Genomic DNA, 18563 nt, shown 5'->3' with positions numbered 1-18563 from the left:
TGGTGCTGGCAGCTTGGTCCACGTGGCTGCCCAGCCTCCGCGCTCCAGGGCCGGAAAGGCTGGGGCTGGGCCACATCCTGGGAGGTGGGAGGCTGGGGAATTTGGGCTGCTCCGGGCCTGGGGCACTGGTCTGGGGCATGGCTTCTTGCTGCGGTGGGATCTGGCTTGGCTCCATGGGCGGGGGGGAATTCGAAGGGGTGGGGCCTTGGTTGGAAGGGGCGGGGCTTGGGCTTGCCTGCCCCAGGTGGGTATTCACCACCACCCATGGTTTCCTTGCCTAATTTTTATATATATTATTTTCTCCTCTCCTCAGGTTCTATGTTATGCCACTGTCTCTTTGCAGTAGAGGGATAAATTCTTAAGCCCAGTTTCTTAATTCAGGAATAATGACTTCAAATGCATCACTCCAGATTTATGTGTGTAAATTTGACCAGAACCAGGCCCTATCAAATTTCTCTACCAAACACTCCCATTGATACATTCTGACCTAGAGGAATCCCTCCAAGAGAAGCTGAAGTTCTTTGACTGGCCAATGTTGACTGATTCCAGGGAATTCAATCATCCTACGGGCCTCATTTTATCCTCATAGGATCTGCATCCTCTCTCCATGCAAGCGTCTATCTTTGGGATTTCTTCAGAACCTGAAAAGATCGCAGCGTCTCACTGCTCGTTCAGTCACTTGTCAACAAACAAAAGTCTAGTAGCTCCTCTGTCCCTGGCTTAATAGCTGACTGGTTCTCCTCAGGTTCTGTTCTGTCAGTCTGTAGCCTGTATCCGGAGTGGTAACAGGCACTGGGGTCAGTATAGAAAATATTCATTCCCTGAGCTCTTACTCATTAGTACATATCCCAGATGTGTTATTCAGGCATGAGGAGGGTTTACAGGAATTTCAAAGGCAAATGAATGAGTATTCATGGAAATGGAACTTCATTTCCCACAGGAAAGTAATCCATTGCTCTCTCTCTCTCTCTCCCTCCCTCTCTCCTGTATTCATAAAACCCATAGCACCCGGGACTGGCATACTGTCAGATATGTAGCTGAGCTGCCATAATGAAGGGAAATGTTAAACCCACTTCTTGGGATGTTTGCTGTAGCGCTATAGTGGGTTAATTGTTGGGATGTTTAAGTTATGGCTGTATTGCGAGAAACCAGTACGGTTCATCTCAGTTTAGCAGCAGGCTGCTGGAAAACAAGCAGGAAGGCAAGTAACAGCTCAAGAAAACCCATCACTCAGTCAGCACTTCAGGGCGGTCGAAAGACAGAACTGGAACTACAAGCTGGGAAGAGCCTATTTCCAGGCTCCAGCCACATCACACAGCTTGTTTTACCACATATGGGAATCTGTGCAGAAGTGGGTCAGCTGCTGTGAGAAGCTCTGGGGATGTCTGAAGGCCTTGATCTGCCTGGGTCCCATTCAGAGTGGGAGAGCGTGGGGGTCAGAGACATGTACAGACTGTTGTTTGAAACCCTTTCAGTTCTCCCATGTTACGCTTTATTGCTACTGTTCAGATTAAAGAGTAGTTTGGTTTGGGAAGGCTGGCTGGTCACTCAGCTCACCACTAGTCACAGACTTTCTAAAGGAAGAACCACAGGACAGCGTCTGAGTGTAGGAGGATTGCGAGATTCTACCCCATGAGAGGGAAGGTTACTTTCCCTGACATCTGGCACTCGGAGACCAGAGAGAGGGATGAGATGCAGTTAGTCCTGTGGCTCTTAGTGGTATCTACAGAGCAGAGATGCTAGAGCCCTCAGCCATTCAGGAAACAGAAATATCCCCTATCTGACCTGTTACCACAGAGCAGCACAGCTCTGAATACCTGCGTTCATAACTGACCCAAATAATAAAACCTCTGAAAATGCATTTGCTGATTAAATTTCCAGGAGGAAATAAACCATTAACTGATATTCCATGTGGTCTCCTATCACTCAGCCCCTGGCAGGATCGGGCCCAGAGCACACTGCACCTCCACTGAGAAAGCCTCATTCAGGAAATTGCAGTTTTTTAACACTCCAAGCTTGTTTGGGATGTTAGATTTGTGTGCAGCTTCAATAATCTCCTGAGGAGCATGGGCAGGTGTAGGGGAGGGGTTCCCAAGCTCCCCAGCGCTACCAGCCCTTCACTGAGTCACCCTGACAGCCCAGCTGAGTCCTCTGGCACTGCACAGAATATCTGCCAATGGAAACACCTTGTAGCCTTTTCCCTTCATTTGCATTTTAAAGATAGTGAAACCTGACAACTTACCCAATTCCTGGTAGAAGGGGAGCCGCTGACACCAGAGGTTTTCACCCTTAAGGACAAGGAGTCACTGAAGAAGTTGCACAGGCAGCAGGCAGTATCTGTTCAGACAGGGAGGCAACTGCCTTTATGAAGCATGTCTGCACATTCCCTTGGGGGCCACTGGGCCATCAGGGAACCTCAGCTGCTTGGCTTCGTGTGCACCAGCTTTAATCCGCTCATGGCAAATGGCAAACTACAGAAGGCAAAATCACAGGGGACGCCTGGTGATCCTACCCAACGTGACTGCAGTGCCAGCCCTGGTGCAGGCTCTATTCCTGGAATCCGGGCTTGTCATCACTGTTCATATTGTTCTGATTAGTCACCTGGCTACCTCGGGGGCAGCTGAGCAGTAACAATGATGCTGTCACAGACGTGATCTTGCTGAAATAAATAATAATAATAATCAATAATAGAGGATCAGATTTCTCCCAGACAGCCTCCTGTCCTGAATTACACACCCAGAGTGCAAGCTAGGAAAGGGAGATTCTACAAGGCTGCATACTTGGAAACTTCCTTGGATCATTCCAGTAGGATATAAACTTCCTCTCTGTTAGAGTGGTTAAGTGGTGGAATAAATTGCCCAGGGAGGTTGTAGAATCTCCATCATTGTAGTTTTAAGAGCAGGTTAGACAGACACCTGTCAGGAATCGTATAGATAAGACTTAGCTCTTCCATGATCACGGGAGTCTGGACTTGATGACCTTGCAGTCCTGCAATTCTCCCTGAGCTATAACAGGTTGCTACAGGATCCAGGGATCCCCAAAGTTATGCACAGATCTCAGTGATCCACTGGTAGCTAGGCCCCCCACCCACCATCTCTGGGCCTCCACAACTGCTCTAGGACCCTCTCCAGCTCCCTGCTAGCACAGGTTCATCAGATATGTGCTATCAGGGCCTGTCACAGCAGCCACTGCCCGCAGGATCTGCTGCAGAGGCGTTGTACAGGGTGGAGGGGGCTGCACAGAGATGGGAAGGCTGGTTAGAGTAGCTGATGGGCACAATACCCCAGTAATAGACTGGTTGGGAAGTTTTGACCTTTCCATACCCAGAGTGCAGCCATGGACTCCGTCAGTTAAACCTTTATTTACGCTATGAGGGACACGTAGATGACAAGCCTCCAGTTTCTCTGGGGGATCCATAATCTCAGCTCTGTAAACAAAGACCGTTGCCCATCTATCCCACGTTGAGTGGAAAGTGACCTATATTAATGAGTTTGCATGGTACAGATCCCTGTGCAGTGAAAGATGGCATAAATCTGGGTTTATTCTCCACCAAAGGTGCAAGGCTGGGAGCTGGGAAATTGGCTGTTGTCTCCTGTTTGTCCTTGAGTGACTTGGGAATAAAACACTCAGGGAGCTTAGTTGGGTGTGTGGTGTTACCTGCTGCTGTGTTGGGTAACAACATTGCCTGGAGAGGCCAGCAGACCAGTCTGAGAGAGGCCAGCCCAGCTGAATGGTTAGCGGGCTCAGTGGTTCGATCATTCCCAGACTGCACCCCAGGGGGGACAACCTGTCACAGAGTTTGTAGAAGAAACTGACAAATTAAACAGAGAAAAGTCACTAGGACCAGATGATATTCACCCAAGAGTTCTGCAAGAACTCAAATATCAAATTGCAGAACAACTAACTGTGGTGTGGAACCTATCACTTAAATCAGCTTCTGTACCAGATGACTGGCAAATAGCTAATATGATACTGATATTTTAAAAAAGGCTCCAGAGGTGATCCCAGCAATTACAGGCCTGTAATCATGGCTTCAGTACAAGGCAAACTGATTTAGTAAAGAACAGAATTATCAGACTCATGGATGAACATGATTTGTTGTGGAAGAATCAGCACGGCTTTCACAAAGGGAAATTATGTCTCATCAGTCTATTAGAATTCATTGAGCAGGTCAACAAACGTGGACAAGGGTCATCCAGGCATATAGTGTAATTAGACTTTCAGAAAGCAGTTCACATGGTCCCACAACAAAGGCTCTTTAGAAATGTAAGCAGTCATGGGGTAAGAAAGAAAGTTCTCTCCTGTCTCAGTAACTGGTTAAAAGATAGGAAACAAAGAGTAGGAATAAATGGTCACTTTTACAATTGAGAGAGGTAGCTAATGATGTCATAGAATATCAAGGTTGGAAGGGACCTGAGAAGGTTATTTAGTCCAACCTGTTGTGCAAAGCAAGACCAAGCCTCAGACAGATTTTTTCCCTAGATCCCTAAATGCCTCCCTCAAGGATTCAACTCACAACCCTGCATTTAACAGGCAAGTGGTCAAACCACTGAGCTATCCCTCCCTGACAGGGGACTGGATTGGGACCACTCTGGTTCCACGTATTCATAAATGATCTGGGAAAAGGGGTAAACAAAGGTGGCAAAATTTGCAAATGAGATGAAATTATTCAATATATGTAACTCCAAAGTAGACTGTGATGAGTTACAAAGGGATCTCAGAAAACTTGGTGACTGGGGGAACACATTTTTTTTCTTGACAAATGCAAAGTAATGCATATTGGAAAAATATAATTCAAACTATACATACAAAATGATGGTTCCTCATTAGCTGTTACCACTCAAGAAAGAGATCTTGGAGTCATTGTCTATAGTTCTCTGAAAACCTCTGCTCAATGTGCAGAGGCAGTCAAAAGAAAAGCTAACTAAATATTGGGAACCATAGGTGGTGGATATAAAATGCCAGGACAGGCTCAGCCTTCCTTGGTGCAGCTGTGGCCTCCGGATGACAGTTGCAGGGTTTGCACAGGGAATTTTTTGCTTATTATTGGAATGGGTTGGCTCACAGAAAACCCCTTGGGAACTGCCAACTGATGTGCCGAGACTACCCCTGAGCCTGTTTTCCCGGCAGCTTGAGATTTCAGAGCCCTGCCTGGTTTGAGCCAGACACTCTAGCCTGCTGCAAACCCAGACCCAGGTCTGAACCACATCCCCCAACAGCTGCAGGCTTAACTGAAAACGGCTTAAGAAGTGTTCCTGTCTGCTAGGGGGCTTCTTCCTTCACCCTCTCACTTCCCTGGTCCTTCTCGCATGAACAGAGAGCAACAATACCCAAAGTCCAAAGGCGCAAACAATTGGATGTTTATTGGGGTGAACTTCCAGCGAGCAGGATTCCAGTTTCCTTCCTCAGTGTCCCCCTTCCCATCTCTGACACCACAGAGCCTTGCCTGTGTCCCTGCTCCCATTCCCTGTTCCCATTCCCCCCTTTAGCAAAACATGATCCCAACTCCCCCATCCCCAGTCCCTGTTTCCACCTCCCCCCCCAACTTCCTGATTGACTGCAGACTATATAGTAAAACTTTAATTCTGCTTAGCTATATCTTAACCAATCATTTTACTGAAATTTAACTAACCAATCCTAATATACTGTAACCTGGTTATTTAACCAATTATATTCCACCACCTTCATTGGTTTACACCCAACAAAATGAATTATACAGCAGACAGAAACAATCACAGAACCAGACAGAGACCATGCAAATAAACATACATAACAATACAGAAGTGAGGATTTCACAACTACATCTATACAGACATAAGGGTTTTCCAGCTGTGTCTATTGATAAGTGAGTTCTTGCCAGACAGGATGCTATCAAACTAAGTTTCCTTTTACATCTTCTAGGCTCTTCCCTTTCTCTGGAGGTGATGGAATATCAGGGCAGGATTGTAACAGCCAATAGCACCTTATTTCAATGTGACTAGATTGGAATGTGAGGATGTCACCATATACTTCCCAGCTTATGGCTGCCTTTGCTGCTTAGCCAAAGAACCAGGCCTCAGACTGTCACAGGAAGAGAAGGCCATTACACAGACAGATGTGATTTTTTATTCTTTCTTTCATACCTCTATGACCAGCTAAGTGATAAGAATACACCTAAATTCTTAAAGTATAGGCCTTTGCAGACAGGCCTGAATATCTATATCCTAACACTGTCTCTAGCACTCAGATGCCCAACTCCCAATGAGCGCCAAACCCCAAATAAATCCATTTTCCCCTGTATAAAGCTTATGGAGGGTAAACTCATAAATTGTTCACCCTCTATAGCACTAATAGAGAGATATGCACAGCTGTTTGCCGCCCCCCTCCAGGGTGTTAATACATACGCTGGTTTAATTAATTAGTAAAAAGTGATTTTATTAAATACAGAAAGTAGGATTTAAGTGGTTCCAACTAATAACAAACAGAACAAAGTGAATTACCAAGCAAAATAATATAAAACACGTAAGTCTATGCCTAATACAGTAAGAAAGTGATTACAGATTAAATCTCACCCTCAGAGATGTTCCAGTAAGCTTCTTCTACAGACTAGCCTTGTTCTAGTCTGGGCCCAGCAATCACTCACATCCCCTGTAGTTACTGTCCTTTGTCCCAGTTTCTTTCAGGTATCTTTTGCGGTGGAGAGGCTCTCTCTTGAGCCAGCTGAAGACAAAATCGAGGGGTCTCCCAGGGGTTTAATTAGACTTTCTCTTATGGGTGGACATCCCTCCCTTCCCCTGTGTAGAATCACAGCTACAAGATGGAGTTTTGAAGTCACATGGGCAAGTCACATGTCCATGCATGACTCAGAACATACAGGTAGTAGCCATTGTTCACATGCTACCTTGAATGTCCTCAGGTAGACTTCTTATGTGGATTGGAGCCTTCCAAGATCCATTATCCATTAAGTGTTTCTTGACTGGGCACTTAACTTGAAAATTCCTTTATCAAGAAGCTGCCCAAATGCCTTACTGAGGCTACTTAAAATCAAACAAGTACACAGCCAATATTCATAACTTTGAATACAAAAATGATACATACATACAAATAGGATAAATATATTCAGTAGATCATAACCTTTACATAGATATGTTACATGGCATATGTAGCATAAAACATATCCCAGTTATGTCATATATACATTCATAAGCATATTTCTGTAAAGCATGATGGGGAGCAACGTCACAATTATTATGTGCCATGTAGGTTCCAGTGTGGCTGAGGAGGCAGTATGTGCTACTCAGCTTCCTGGGTTCATTTGTAATCTCTCTGGACTCAATGGAGATTACTGATGAACCCAGGAAGTTGTTGGTGACACAACCAGCCCTTCCAACTAAGGTGCCTGAGTGCTTTACCTAAGCCACTCGTACAGAGACAGAAGACAACAGCCAATTTCCCAGCTCCCCTGCCTTGCACCCAGGGGTGTCTCCAGACTTCAGCATGCCAAGCACCTGCTTGGGGCGGCAAGCCGCGGGGGGCGCTCTGCCGGTCGCCGCGAGGGCGGCAGGCAGGGTACCTTCGGCGACATGCCTGCGGAGGGTCCGCTGGTCCTGCAGCTTGGGTGGACCTCCCACAGGCGTGCCTGTGGGAGGTCCACTGAAGCCATGGGACCAGCGGACCCTCCGCAGGCAAGCCACGGAAGGCAGCCTGCCTGCCGTGCTTGGGGCGGCAAAATCCCTAGAGCCGCCCCTGCTTGCACCCTTGCTGGCGTATAAAGCCAGAATGATACTGTCTTGCAACGCACAGGTGTCTGTACACTGGGAAAGATATGCAACAGGCTTTGAACACACAGCTGAGATTTTCCCCAGACACGTTACTCAAAACATGCTGGTAAAGAAAAGGCATAAAACAAGTTTATGCAGGAATTGTACTTGTTTGATTAATACCCCTGCCATAGGTGTGGCAGTGAGATCACTAGGAGAGCCTTTCTGTAATTCTAGACATTCCACTGAGTTCTAAGAATCATGGGTTTTTTCCCCCACTATCATTGTCTTTACCTCTACTTTAAAATATGTATGAATAACTTTGACATTACTCAAAACCTTAATTTGGATACTGGCTTTACATTTTTCCTTATTCTTATGCTTTAGATTGTAGATGAGTATTGCTTAACTCCTTATTGAGCTTTGACGTTTGAGTCTGTTTTCCCATGATCCATATGGAATTTCAGTATTGATTAGCAAAGAGTGAACTTCCCCTGGAATATATGTTTTACATCCTTCTCCCTCTAGATTCCTCCAGTAAGGGAGAGATTTTTTTTTCAATTTACATAACTGACATCTACCAGTTTTTGCAGCATGAGTTTGATGGTGAAATTTGTTCACTCTACCATTTCTGACGATTTAGGTCTGTATGGAATCCACAATTTTTGTTCAACTACCAACAATTGTAAGCATTTTTGGAACACTTGTTCAGTGAGATGAACAAGTTGGTAGTTTATTCTCAAGCCTCCCCAGGAAAGGGGGCAAAAGAGTTTTGGGGATATTTTGGGGGGATATAGATTCCAAGTGACCCTTCTCTGAATATTTGTTTAAATCAGTTGGTGGTGGCAGCAATACCGTCCAAGGACAAGGAAAGGAATTTGTACCTTGGGGAAGTTTTAACCTAAGCTGGTAGAATATAAGCATGCGGGTCCGCACATCTGCACCCCAGAGTTCAGAGTGGGGGGAACCCTGACATGTGAATGTTATGGGCCTCAAGGTGTGCAAACTTTGAAAAAATCACACTTGTTTAATCTATGACCAGAAGGAAACCCCTTGCTTGACCTTTGAAACTGTTTGCTTAACACATTTTCTTTAAGTGACATGTCATTGTATTACTAATGTATAAATTAGGGGGAAAAAAATTGAGTTAGGTGGACTCTTTGGGAGGGTTTCTTCAGGGCTCTCCCTCTGGACGCATCTCGTGGTCCCCACTGGCAGGCAGAAGATTTGGCCACCGGAAGGCTGCCACTGTGCCACTCGAGAGCCACACTCAGCTTTGGTAATTATTGAGAGTTGGGGGTGTTTTACTAATCTGTTGTGGACGTGTGTAAGAGTTTCAGACTAGTAAAGTTTACCTTTAAGTGAAAGCACTCTTGTGTTGCCCTGTTTGTGTCAGCCATCTATCGGTCGGACGGCTGTGTCTCTCTTGATTTATTTCCTGACACCACCTCACACAGAGTAAAAGTTACCACAAACTTTGGGTTGAAAGAACCCCAGGTAAGGGCAGAAGGGATTGGACCCTGGGGGCTAGCCTCCCTAAATGGGGGCTCCACACACATCTCTAATTTGGAATCATTACTAAAGGGATAGTTAATAAGAGAGAAAATATCATCTTGCCTCTATATAAATACATGGTATATCCACACCTTGAAAATTATGTGCAATTCTGGTCACCCCATCTCAAAAAAGATATATTTGGATTGGAAAAAAAGTACAAAGAAGGGTGACAAAAAAATTAGGGGTATAAAACAGCTTCCAGATGAAGAGAGATTAAAAAGATTGAGACTTTTCAGCTTGGAGAATGGATGACTCAGGAGGGATAGGATAGAGATCTATAAATTCATGAGTGGTGTGGAGAAAGAGAATAAGGAAGTGTTATTACCCCTTCACTAGAACCAGGAGTCACACAATTAAGTTAACAGGCAGAAGGTTTAAAACAAACAAAAGAAAGTACTTTTTCACACAATGCACACTGAGCCTGTGCAATCTCCCTTCCCTGTAATGCAGGAAAGGGGACTGCCAGAGAGAAAACTGGTCAAATATTATTATTATTATTCATTATTTAATTTAAGCATGATCACAGCTGTGGCAGCATCATGGAAGAGTGACGACAAGCCCAGATTCCAGGAATAGAGCCTGCAGCAGGGCTGGCACTGCCATCCAGGTGGGTAACATCACCACACATCTCCTGTGAATTGGCCTCCTGCAGTTTGCCATTGGCCGTGACGGGGGTTAAAACTGGTGCACAGGAAGCCAAGCAGCTGAGGTTCCCTGATGGCCAAGTGGCCCCCAGGGGAATGTGCAGACATGCTTCATAAACACAGTTGCCTCCCTATCTGAACAGATACTGAACAGAACCTGCTGCCCGTGTAACCTCCTCAGTGACTCCTTGTCCTTTAGGGTGAAGATCTCTGGTGTCAGTGGCTCCCCTTCTAGCAGGAATTGGGTACGTTGGCAGGTTTCACTATCTTTAAAATGCACAGTGAAGGGTAAAGGCTGTGAGCTGTTTCCATTTGCAGATGTTCTGTGCAGCAGCAGAGGACTCAGCTGAGCTCTTGGGGTGACTCAGTGATGGGGCTGGAGGGCAGGCAGCACTAGGTAGCTTGGGAACCCCTCCCCTACATCTGCCCATGCTCTACATTGGGCTGTTCAAGCTACACAGAAATCTGACATTCAGACTGAGCTCGGAGTGTTAAAACCCCAATGCCACAAATCAGGATTTCTTAAGGGCTTCCATTTCTGGAGGTGCCATGTGCTCTGGGCCCGATCCTGCCAGGGGCTGAGTGAGAAGAGATCCAACAGAATCTCAGTGACTAGTTCCCAAATCATCTCAGGTTTACTTGCTCCTGGAAATCAGAGCTGTGTTGCTCTGTGGTAACAGGTGTGATTGGTCATATTTCTGTTTTCTGACTGTCTGAGGAGTCCACCATTTCCACCCTGTAGATACCCCTCAGAATTACAAACCTTCGAGCCTCTCTGTCCCCTCTCTGGTCTGCAAGGTCCACATGTCTGGCCTCATAACTGCCCTGTCATGCTGTGGAATCCAGAACCTCCCACCCTTGAACTGGGCCCTGGCCTACTGCACACTGTGGGTCAACTGTGCTCAGGGGCGGCTCTAGACATTTCGCTGCCCCAAGCAGGGCGGCATGCCCGGGGGGCGCTCTGCCGGTTGCCGGGAGGGCAGCAGGAGGCTCTGGTGGACCTACCGCAGGCGTGCCTGTGGAGGGTCCGCTGGTCCCGCGGCTTTGGTGGACCTCCCGCAGGCACCGGACCAGCGGACCCGCCGCAGGCACGCCTGCGGGAGGTCCACCGGAGCTGCCTGCCGCCCTCCCGGCGACCGACAGAGCACCCCACGTGGCTTGCTGCCCCAAGCACATGCTTGGCGTGCTGGGGCCTGGAGCCACCCCTGACTGTGCTTACCCTGCAGCTCCGAATGGGTTCGGCACTTGTGTTTCTTCCCTCTTGGAGTCTGTGACTAGCAGTCAGGCGAGTGACTAGCCAGCCTTCTGAAAACAAAGTAGTTAATCTGAGCAATAGGAATAATGAATGAAGAGGAGAATGAAGGTTTTCAAAAAGCAGGTCATAGGGAGTCAGAAAGCAATAGACTACTTTAATGTGGGAAATGAAGTTCCACATGCATTTGACTTTGAAATCCTCTTCCTGCAAACCCTCATCATGCCTGAATACCAGGTGCTGGGGTTACTCTGTACTAGAGAGTGAGACTACAGCGAATGAATATTTTCTATACTGATTCCAAGGCCTGTTACCACTCCAGATACAGGCTACAGACTGACAGAACAGAACCTGAGGAGACCCAGTCAACTATTAAGCCAGGGACAGAGGAGCTAGTAGACTATTGTTTGCTAATGAGTGACTGAATGAGGGCTGAGATGTTGCAAAGTAATACAAATATTGCAAACCAAACGTTCATGACATGCCTGTATATCAAAAGGCAGCAGCACCGTTTTTAGAAGCTCTATAGGAAGGAGCAGTGGAAACGTTATTGCTTAATTGGTTTTCCTTTACATAGCATTTCAGAAGTGCTCCACATACTGTTTGCAATGGGTGTGTGCTATTTACATTTTGTTCAGTGAACAGTTTTATGATGCTGTGTCCTGGTATCTGATGAGAAACTGTTTCTAACACTTACCTTAAGGGTCATGAATACAATCCCTCAGCAATACCTGTACAAGCCTTTCCAAAAAGTCCTGACAGAACAGAACTGCTGCTCAGTGCTTCAGCAGACTAGAGCTCAGGTGCAGGAAAGGGGAGTGTTATAGTGGTTGTATGTAATTTACGCCCATTACCTGTTACACAAGCATGGCTGAAGTAACTTGCACACTCACCTGGATATTAGTGGAAATCTATTGTTTGTACTATTCACCCATTTGTGATGCCAATACGTTCCCCACCCAAATGAGGTAACTCTATCTTAGCTTGTAACTTGGTAGATGTCTACAAACCCTTACATGAGGAGAGGATGCAGGTCCTGTGAGGATGAAGAGAAGCCTGTAGGTGGATAAAACTCTCTGGATTCAAGGAACACTGGCCAGGCAAAGCACTCCAGCTTCTCTTAGAGGGATTCTTGGGGGTCAGAGTGTATCACCGGGACCATTTTCTAAGAGAAAGTTAATAGAACCAAATTCTGATCGAATTTACACATGCAAATCTGGAGTGATGCCATTGAAGTCAATGTTATTGAATTAAACACCTGCCCCTAAGAATTTATCCCATGTGCTCGAAAGAGTCAGTGGAATAATTTGAACTCTCAGGAGTGGAGAAAATGATAGATAGATAGATAGATAGATAGATAGATAGATAGATAGATAGATAGATAGATAGATAGATAATGAGGCAAAAACATGTTTATGAATGGCTTCAATACAGGAAAGATAAATATATTGACTGTTTTAATAATGCTGTTGCCATGTGTTTACATACATGTCATGATACAATGAGCCACACTCAGAATTGAAGGGCCAGAAAGGGTGTAATTGGGAAGCTCACAACTGTAAAATCGCAGAGTACTCAAGTAGGCTACAGAACTCACAGAGACAAGATATCAATATAGCCAAGAGCTTAGCACGATTCAAAGAGGGACTGGATGAGTATATGGGTAAACAAAAAATTCAATTACTGTGATCAGGATTAATTGAAAAACTGTTGGAAGGGCTCTAAACCTTCCTGATTTATACCACAAATTATGTCTAATTAGTGGTTGTCAGGGGAAACTTTCCCTGTGTGCAGGTTATCTCATAGCTGCCTCTTGCAGGACTTCTTCTACCTTCTTCTGAAGGATGTGGAATTGACAACTGGGTACAGGGCTAGATCAATCACAGGTTTCATCCAAACTGGCCATGCCTATCTTCCTATTGGTGCCGTAAATCCAAGTCTATGTTTTTGCTCTCTACACTTGCATTGAGAGCAGAAAGATGTCTTGTTAAATATCATGTTCTTTTTCCTTTTAGAAAGGAAAGTTCAATACTCCTCGGACCTCCCCAGTCCATTATGTCACCTCTCAATGATACCAAATTCACATCTGCAGTGTTCCTTCTCACCGGGCTACCAGGTCAGGAAGATGTCCATCTCTGGATCTCTGTTCCCTTCTGCTTCATGTATGCTATTTCAATAGTAGGAAATTCAGTCATTCTGTTCATTGTAAAAACAGATCCAAGCCTCCATGAGCCCATGTACATTTTCCTTTCCATGTTGGCAGTCACAGACCTTGGCATATCGATAACCACCATACCGACGATACTGGGCATATACTTGTTAAACTCCAGGGAGATCAGCCTGGATGCCTGTTTTGCCCAGCTGTTCTTCATCCACTCACTTCAGTGCATTGAATCCTCCCTGCTCTTGTTGATGGCTTTTGACCGCTTCATCGCGATCCGTGACCCGCTGAGATATGCCTCCATCTTAACCCTGCCAAGAACAGCCAAGATGGGACTGGCATTTGTGCTAAGAGGGGTGGCCATAATACTACCACTTCCCTTTCTCCTGAGACGTTTCCAGTACTGTCAAGCCAATGTCCTCTCCCATTCCTACTGCCTACACCAGGAGGTCATGAAGATGGCTTGTTCTGATATCAGAATCAACAGCATCTATGGTTTGTTTACTACACTCTTAACAATGGGGTTGGACTCGCTGCTCATCTTCCTCTCATATGTGATGATTTTCAAAACAGTATTAAGTGTTGTTTCCCACACAGAGTGCCTCAGGGCCCTGAACACCTGCGTCTCCCACCTCTGCGCCGTCCTGCTCTTCTACATGCCAGAGATCGGCCTGTCTGTGATACACAGGTTCGGGAAGGGTTCTTTTCCCATACTTCAGATTCTCCTGGGCTACATCTCCCTGCTGGTCCCGCCCATGATGAACCCAATTGTTTACAGCGTGAAAAGCAAACATCTTCGTACGAGGATAATCAGGGCCCTCGTTAAGTGAACGGTCAATTCACGACTCTGGTCCAGAGCTGGTGACATGGGAGACGAAAAAATGGGCTACCTATTCCAATCTGGACCCTTATATCCAAGTTGAGTTACTTACCTCCACATTGTAGAGAGAGATTCACCTGGGGTCTAAGGCCTGGAACAATGGTAGAGGGATTGTGCCCAACTCCTGATGAAGGAGGACAGTGTACTGGGGGAAGGAGATTAGAAATCACTGTTTTCATTGAGAGCCTGTGAACTGATGGGATGTTGACCCATAAAGAGCCGTATTGAAATTGGTGGAAATGGCCCTCGGCCCCCGCACAGAGGCACAGCTAGCTCCTATCCCAACCCAGCCTATTTGCATTCAAAATGCAAAAGCAGGACACCGGCAGGAGTCCCCTCCCCACGGTGACCCAACCCCTGCCTCCTTCTTCCCCCTTGATGCCCCAACCTATGCTCCTCCTCTTTCCCTGAGACCCCACCCTCTGCCACATATCTTCCCCCAACACACCAACCCCTGCTCCTGTTCTTTACCCAAAGCTCTTCCCCCTCTCCAGGCGAGAGGCCAGAGCTAGACTGTGGTAAGGGCTGCCCAAGGAACCAAAGCCACTGTGATAGAGCCCTGGATAGATGACAGGGGCCCTCAGAGAAGGCCTCAGCCTCTGTTCCTTCTCCCCCAGGGTGCACTCCCAGGGAAGATGGAGAGTCCGGGGCTCCCCACAGCGGCCTGGGCTCTCGGGGTAGCTATTACCACGGCCCAACTCTGGCCGGCCAGACAGGGCAGGGTGTCTGCAGGGCTATCTCAGGCCACAACAGGGCACTCTGTGGTAGCCCCTACCAACAGGGACTTGGACAGGGTGTGCTGTGCTCCAGGAAGCTGTTACCACTGAGTGGAGATCAGCTCAGCCCCAAGGTGGCAATAAACCCCATTGAGGCAGGGGAAGAAAACCTCTGTAACTAGCTCACTGCATCATCAGATCCTGGAGACTTATTACTGTTTAGTTTACCAATTTGTTCCAAAACCTCCTCTAATGACACCTCAATTTGGGACAGTTCCTCAGATGTGTCACCCAGAAAGAATGGCTCAGGTTTGGGAATCTCCCTGACATCCTCAACAGTGAAGACCGATGCGAAGAATTCATTTAGTTTCTCTTCAAAGGCCTTATTGTCTTGGAGTGCTTCTTTAACATCTCGCTCATCCAGTGGCCCCACTGGTTGTTTACCAGGCTTTCTGCTTCTGATGTATTTAAAAAAAGATTGTCATTACTTTTGGAGTCTTTGGCTAACTGTTCTTCAAATCCTTTTTTGGTCTTGTAAATTACATTTTTACACTTCATTTGCCAGAGTTTATGCTCTTCTCTATTTTCCTCATTAGGATTCATCCTCCACTCTTTAAAGGATGCCTTTTTGACTCTCACTGCTTCTTTTACTTTGTTGTTTAACCACTGTGGCTCTTTTTTGGTTCTCTTACTATGTTTTTTAAATTGGGATATACATTTAAGTTGAGCCTCTATTATACTGTCTTTAAAAAGTTTCCACACAGCTTGCAGGGATTTTACTTTTGGTACTGTATCTTTTAATTTCTGTTTCACTAACCTCCTCCTTTTTGTGTCATTCCCCTTTCTAAAATTAAATGCTAGCGTTTGGCCGCTGTGGAGTTTTCCTTGCCACAGGGACGTTAAATTTGATTATATTATGGTCACTATTACGAAGCGGTACAGCTATATTCACCTCTTGGACCTGATCCTGAGCTCCACTTAGGACTAATTCAAGAATTGCCTCTCATCCTGTGGGTTCCAGGACTAGCTGCTCCAAGAAACAGTCATTTAAGGTGTCAAGAAACTTTCTCTCAGCATCCCTTCCTGAGGTGATATGTAGCCAGTCAATATGGGGATAGTTGACATCCCCCATTATTATTATTGAGTTTATTTTATTTTAATAGCCTCTATCATCTCTCTGAGCATTTCAGAGACACTAACACCATCCTGGTCAGGTGGTATGTAATATAGCCCTACTGCTATATTCTTATTTTTCAAACATGGAATTACTATCCATAGAGATTCTATAGTACAATTTAGTTCATTTAAGATTTTTACTATTGGCTAAGAGTATCGTGCACCCTCCCTCCTTACACGGGTCTGATGATTAAAGATGGCCAAGGACCCTAAAAGCATTTTAGATAAAATCATCAAACTGACAGATAAATGTTTAATGCAAAATGTTGATTGTCTTCTTTGCTCATCAAATTACAAAATCTTGCGAAGAAAAAACACTAACAGTTAGAGTGTGTTTTGGGAACAAAACAGGGTGTGTTGTAAAATAAAATGTCAGTTGAAAATAACTGTATAAAGCGTTCTTTGGAGTTCAAGGGGTGTGGGGTTTGTCAAAAGGGCAGTAGTTTGCCCCCGTAGTATATGTGCAATTAGGTTACAGTTTGTCAACAACAACAAAAGGTATATGAACGGCCTGCTCCTCTAACAAAGGCCCACCCACCTCACCCAGCCCTGGGGTTTGTGCATGAGGGTTATAGGCTCCCTATGGATCGTTGCAAAGCAGCCCCCAAGCCCCTCTTAAATCATACCATCTTCCACTTCGGCTGGACCTTTTCATTTTCCATCCCCGGCCCTCTGCATTAGGACTTGATTGTAGCCCTTCTGATTTCAACAATGTCTCAGGTCTCTCGTCTACTGTTTCATATGATTTAATGCTGTACATCATCTAAGGTTACAGTTTGCATAACAAAAGTTTTATAAAAACAAAATAAAATATATTCTCTAGGGGTTTAGACAAGATAATGGTCAACAAAATTGTAATTATTGCTTTGCAGTCCTTGCTACAAAATATTTTTAAGCTTGTTTTTGTTAATATTGTTTTTAGCCCCTCTTGATAGTTTTTGGCTCTGTGCTTAGTAAATTTCTTTTTTAAACCTAGCTTTATTGTTTCTTAGCCAGTTTTGGCCATGTGCTTACTAAACAGGTTTTGCCTTAGTTTTTAATATTGTTTAATGCTTTTTTATTATGTGCTTACTAACTTTTCCTTTTAATCCTGTTTTTATAGCTTTTATTTACTTTTTTAATCATGTGCTTAGTACATTTCCTTTTTAAATCTAGCTTTTAATGTTTTTTTAGCCAGTTTTAGGCTATGTGCTTACTAAACAGGTTTTGCCTTAGTTTTTAATATTGTTCAATTATTTTTATTTGCTTTTTTATCATGTGCTTACTACATTTCCGTTTTAATCCTGTTTTTATAGCTTTTAGTGTAAGGTAAAGAGCCTCTCTAAATCTTGGGACTACAGGAATGGTTCAAGAAGTACATTCAGTGACCTAACTGTAAAACATCCTCTAACTGGTCCACCAAAAGGAAGGGCTAGCTTTCAAAAGCGCGGACAAAAACAGCTATCATTTCACTACCAACAGTCAGTGGGGTAGGATGTTTTGCTCTGCCTGTGTTCAGTAACACAAGCGTTCTATTCTGTAAGAACTTGTCCTTTACCAATAGCAATCCTTACTCAATCGCCTTTTTTCTCTCCGTGTAGCTAAGCACAAACACTCATTTCACTACCAACAGTCAGTGGGGTACATTTTTTCGTTCTGCTTGTGTTCAGTAACACAAATACTCTATTCTTTAATAACAGATCTCCTTACTCAATCACATCAATATCCTTACCCAAACATCCTTCACTCTAATCTTTCAATGTATCAAATTTTCTATTCTTTTATAGCATACCTTTACCAGCCTCTCTTTTCTTTAATAACCTGCCCTTTAACAACAGCTCTCCTTACACAATCAACTTTTTTCAATAAACCTTACCCAAACTTTAAACTTCTCTCACTCTAGTCTTTTAAACTTCTTCTCTCACAGCTCTCCTCACTGAACCTCACCCAATAATCTTTCTCTCCCTTTTTTCTCTAAACCTTACCCCAACTTTCTTTTTCAGCTTTAAAACTTCTCTAGCTCTAGTCTTTCAACCCTTTTCTCTCAATGTATCCAAGCACAAACACACACACAACACTTCCCCCATTCAAACAAACACACACACACTCACACACACACACAAACACTTCAAAATGGCCGATGGCGCCAAACTTCAGTGCCAATGGAAACAGGGTGGGAGGTTGGGACAAAAGCCCCAAAAAGGGCATGGAAACCTGTCAAAAATGCATGGTGATTAAAGCTATCAAGATTATACTACTCTCTCCTCATAAATCTTGTGCCCCAGCCCCCTAATAATTTTTGTTGCCCTCTGCTGGACTCCCTCCAATTTGTCCACCTCCCTTCTGTAGTGGAGTGGGGACTAAAACTGGATGCAATACTCCAGGTGTGGCCTCATCAGTGCTGAACAGAGAGGAATAATCACTTCCCTCAATCTGCTGGCAATGCTCCTACTAATACA

The 18563-nt window shown here is 45.0% G+C and overlaps 1 pseudogene; it reads left to right on the top strand.

Moving 5' to 3' along the window:
* Positions 1-12236: 12236 nt before the first annotated feature.
* On the top strand, positions 12237-14183 carry LOC120383089 (annotated as a pseudogene).
* Positions 14184-18563: the final 4380 nt, after the last annotated feature.

The sequence above is a fragment of the Mauremys reevesii genome, linkage group 1, assembly GCF_016161935.1.
Source record: "Mauremys reevesii isolate NIE-2019 linkage group 1, ASM1616193v1, whole genome shotgun sequence".
Taxonomy (NCBI): domain Eukaryota; kingdom Metazoa; phylum Chordata; order Testudines; family Geoemydidae; genus Mauremys; species Mauremys reevesii.
Note: the sequence above shows the minus strand (reverse complement) of the source record. Positions and strands in the feature narration are given on the sequence as shown.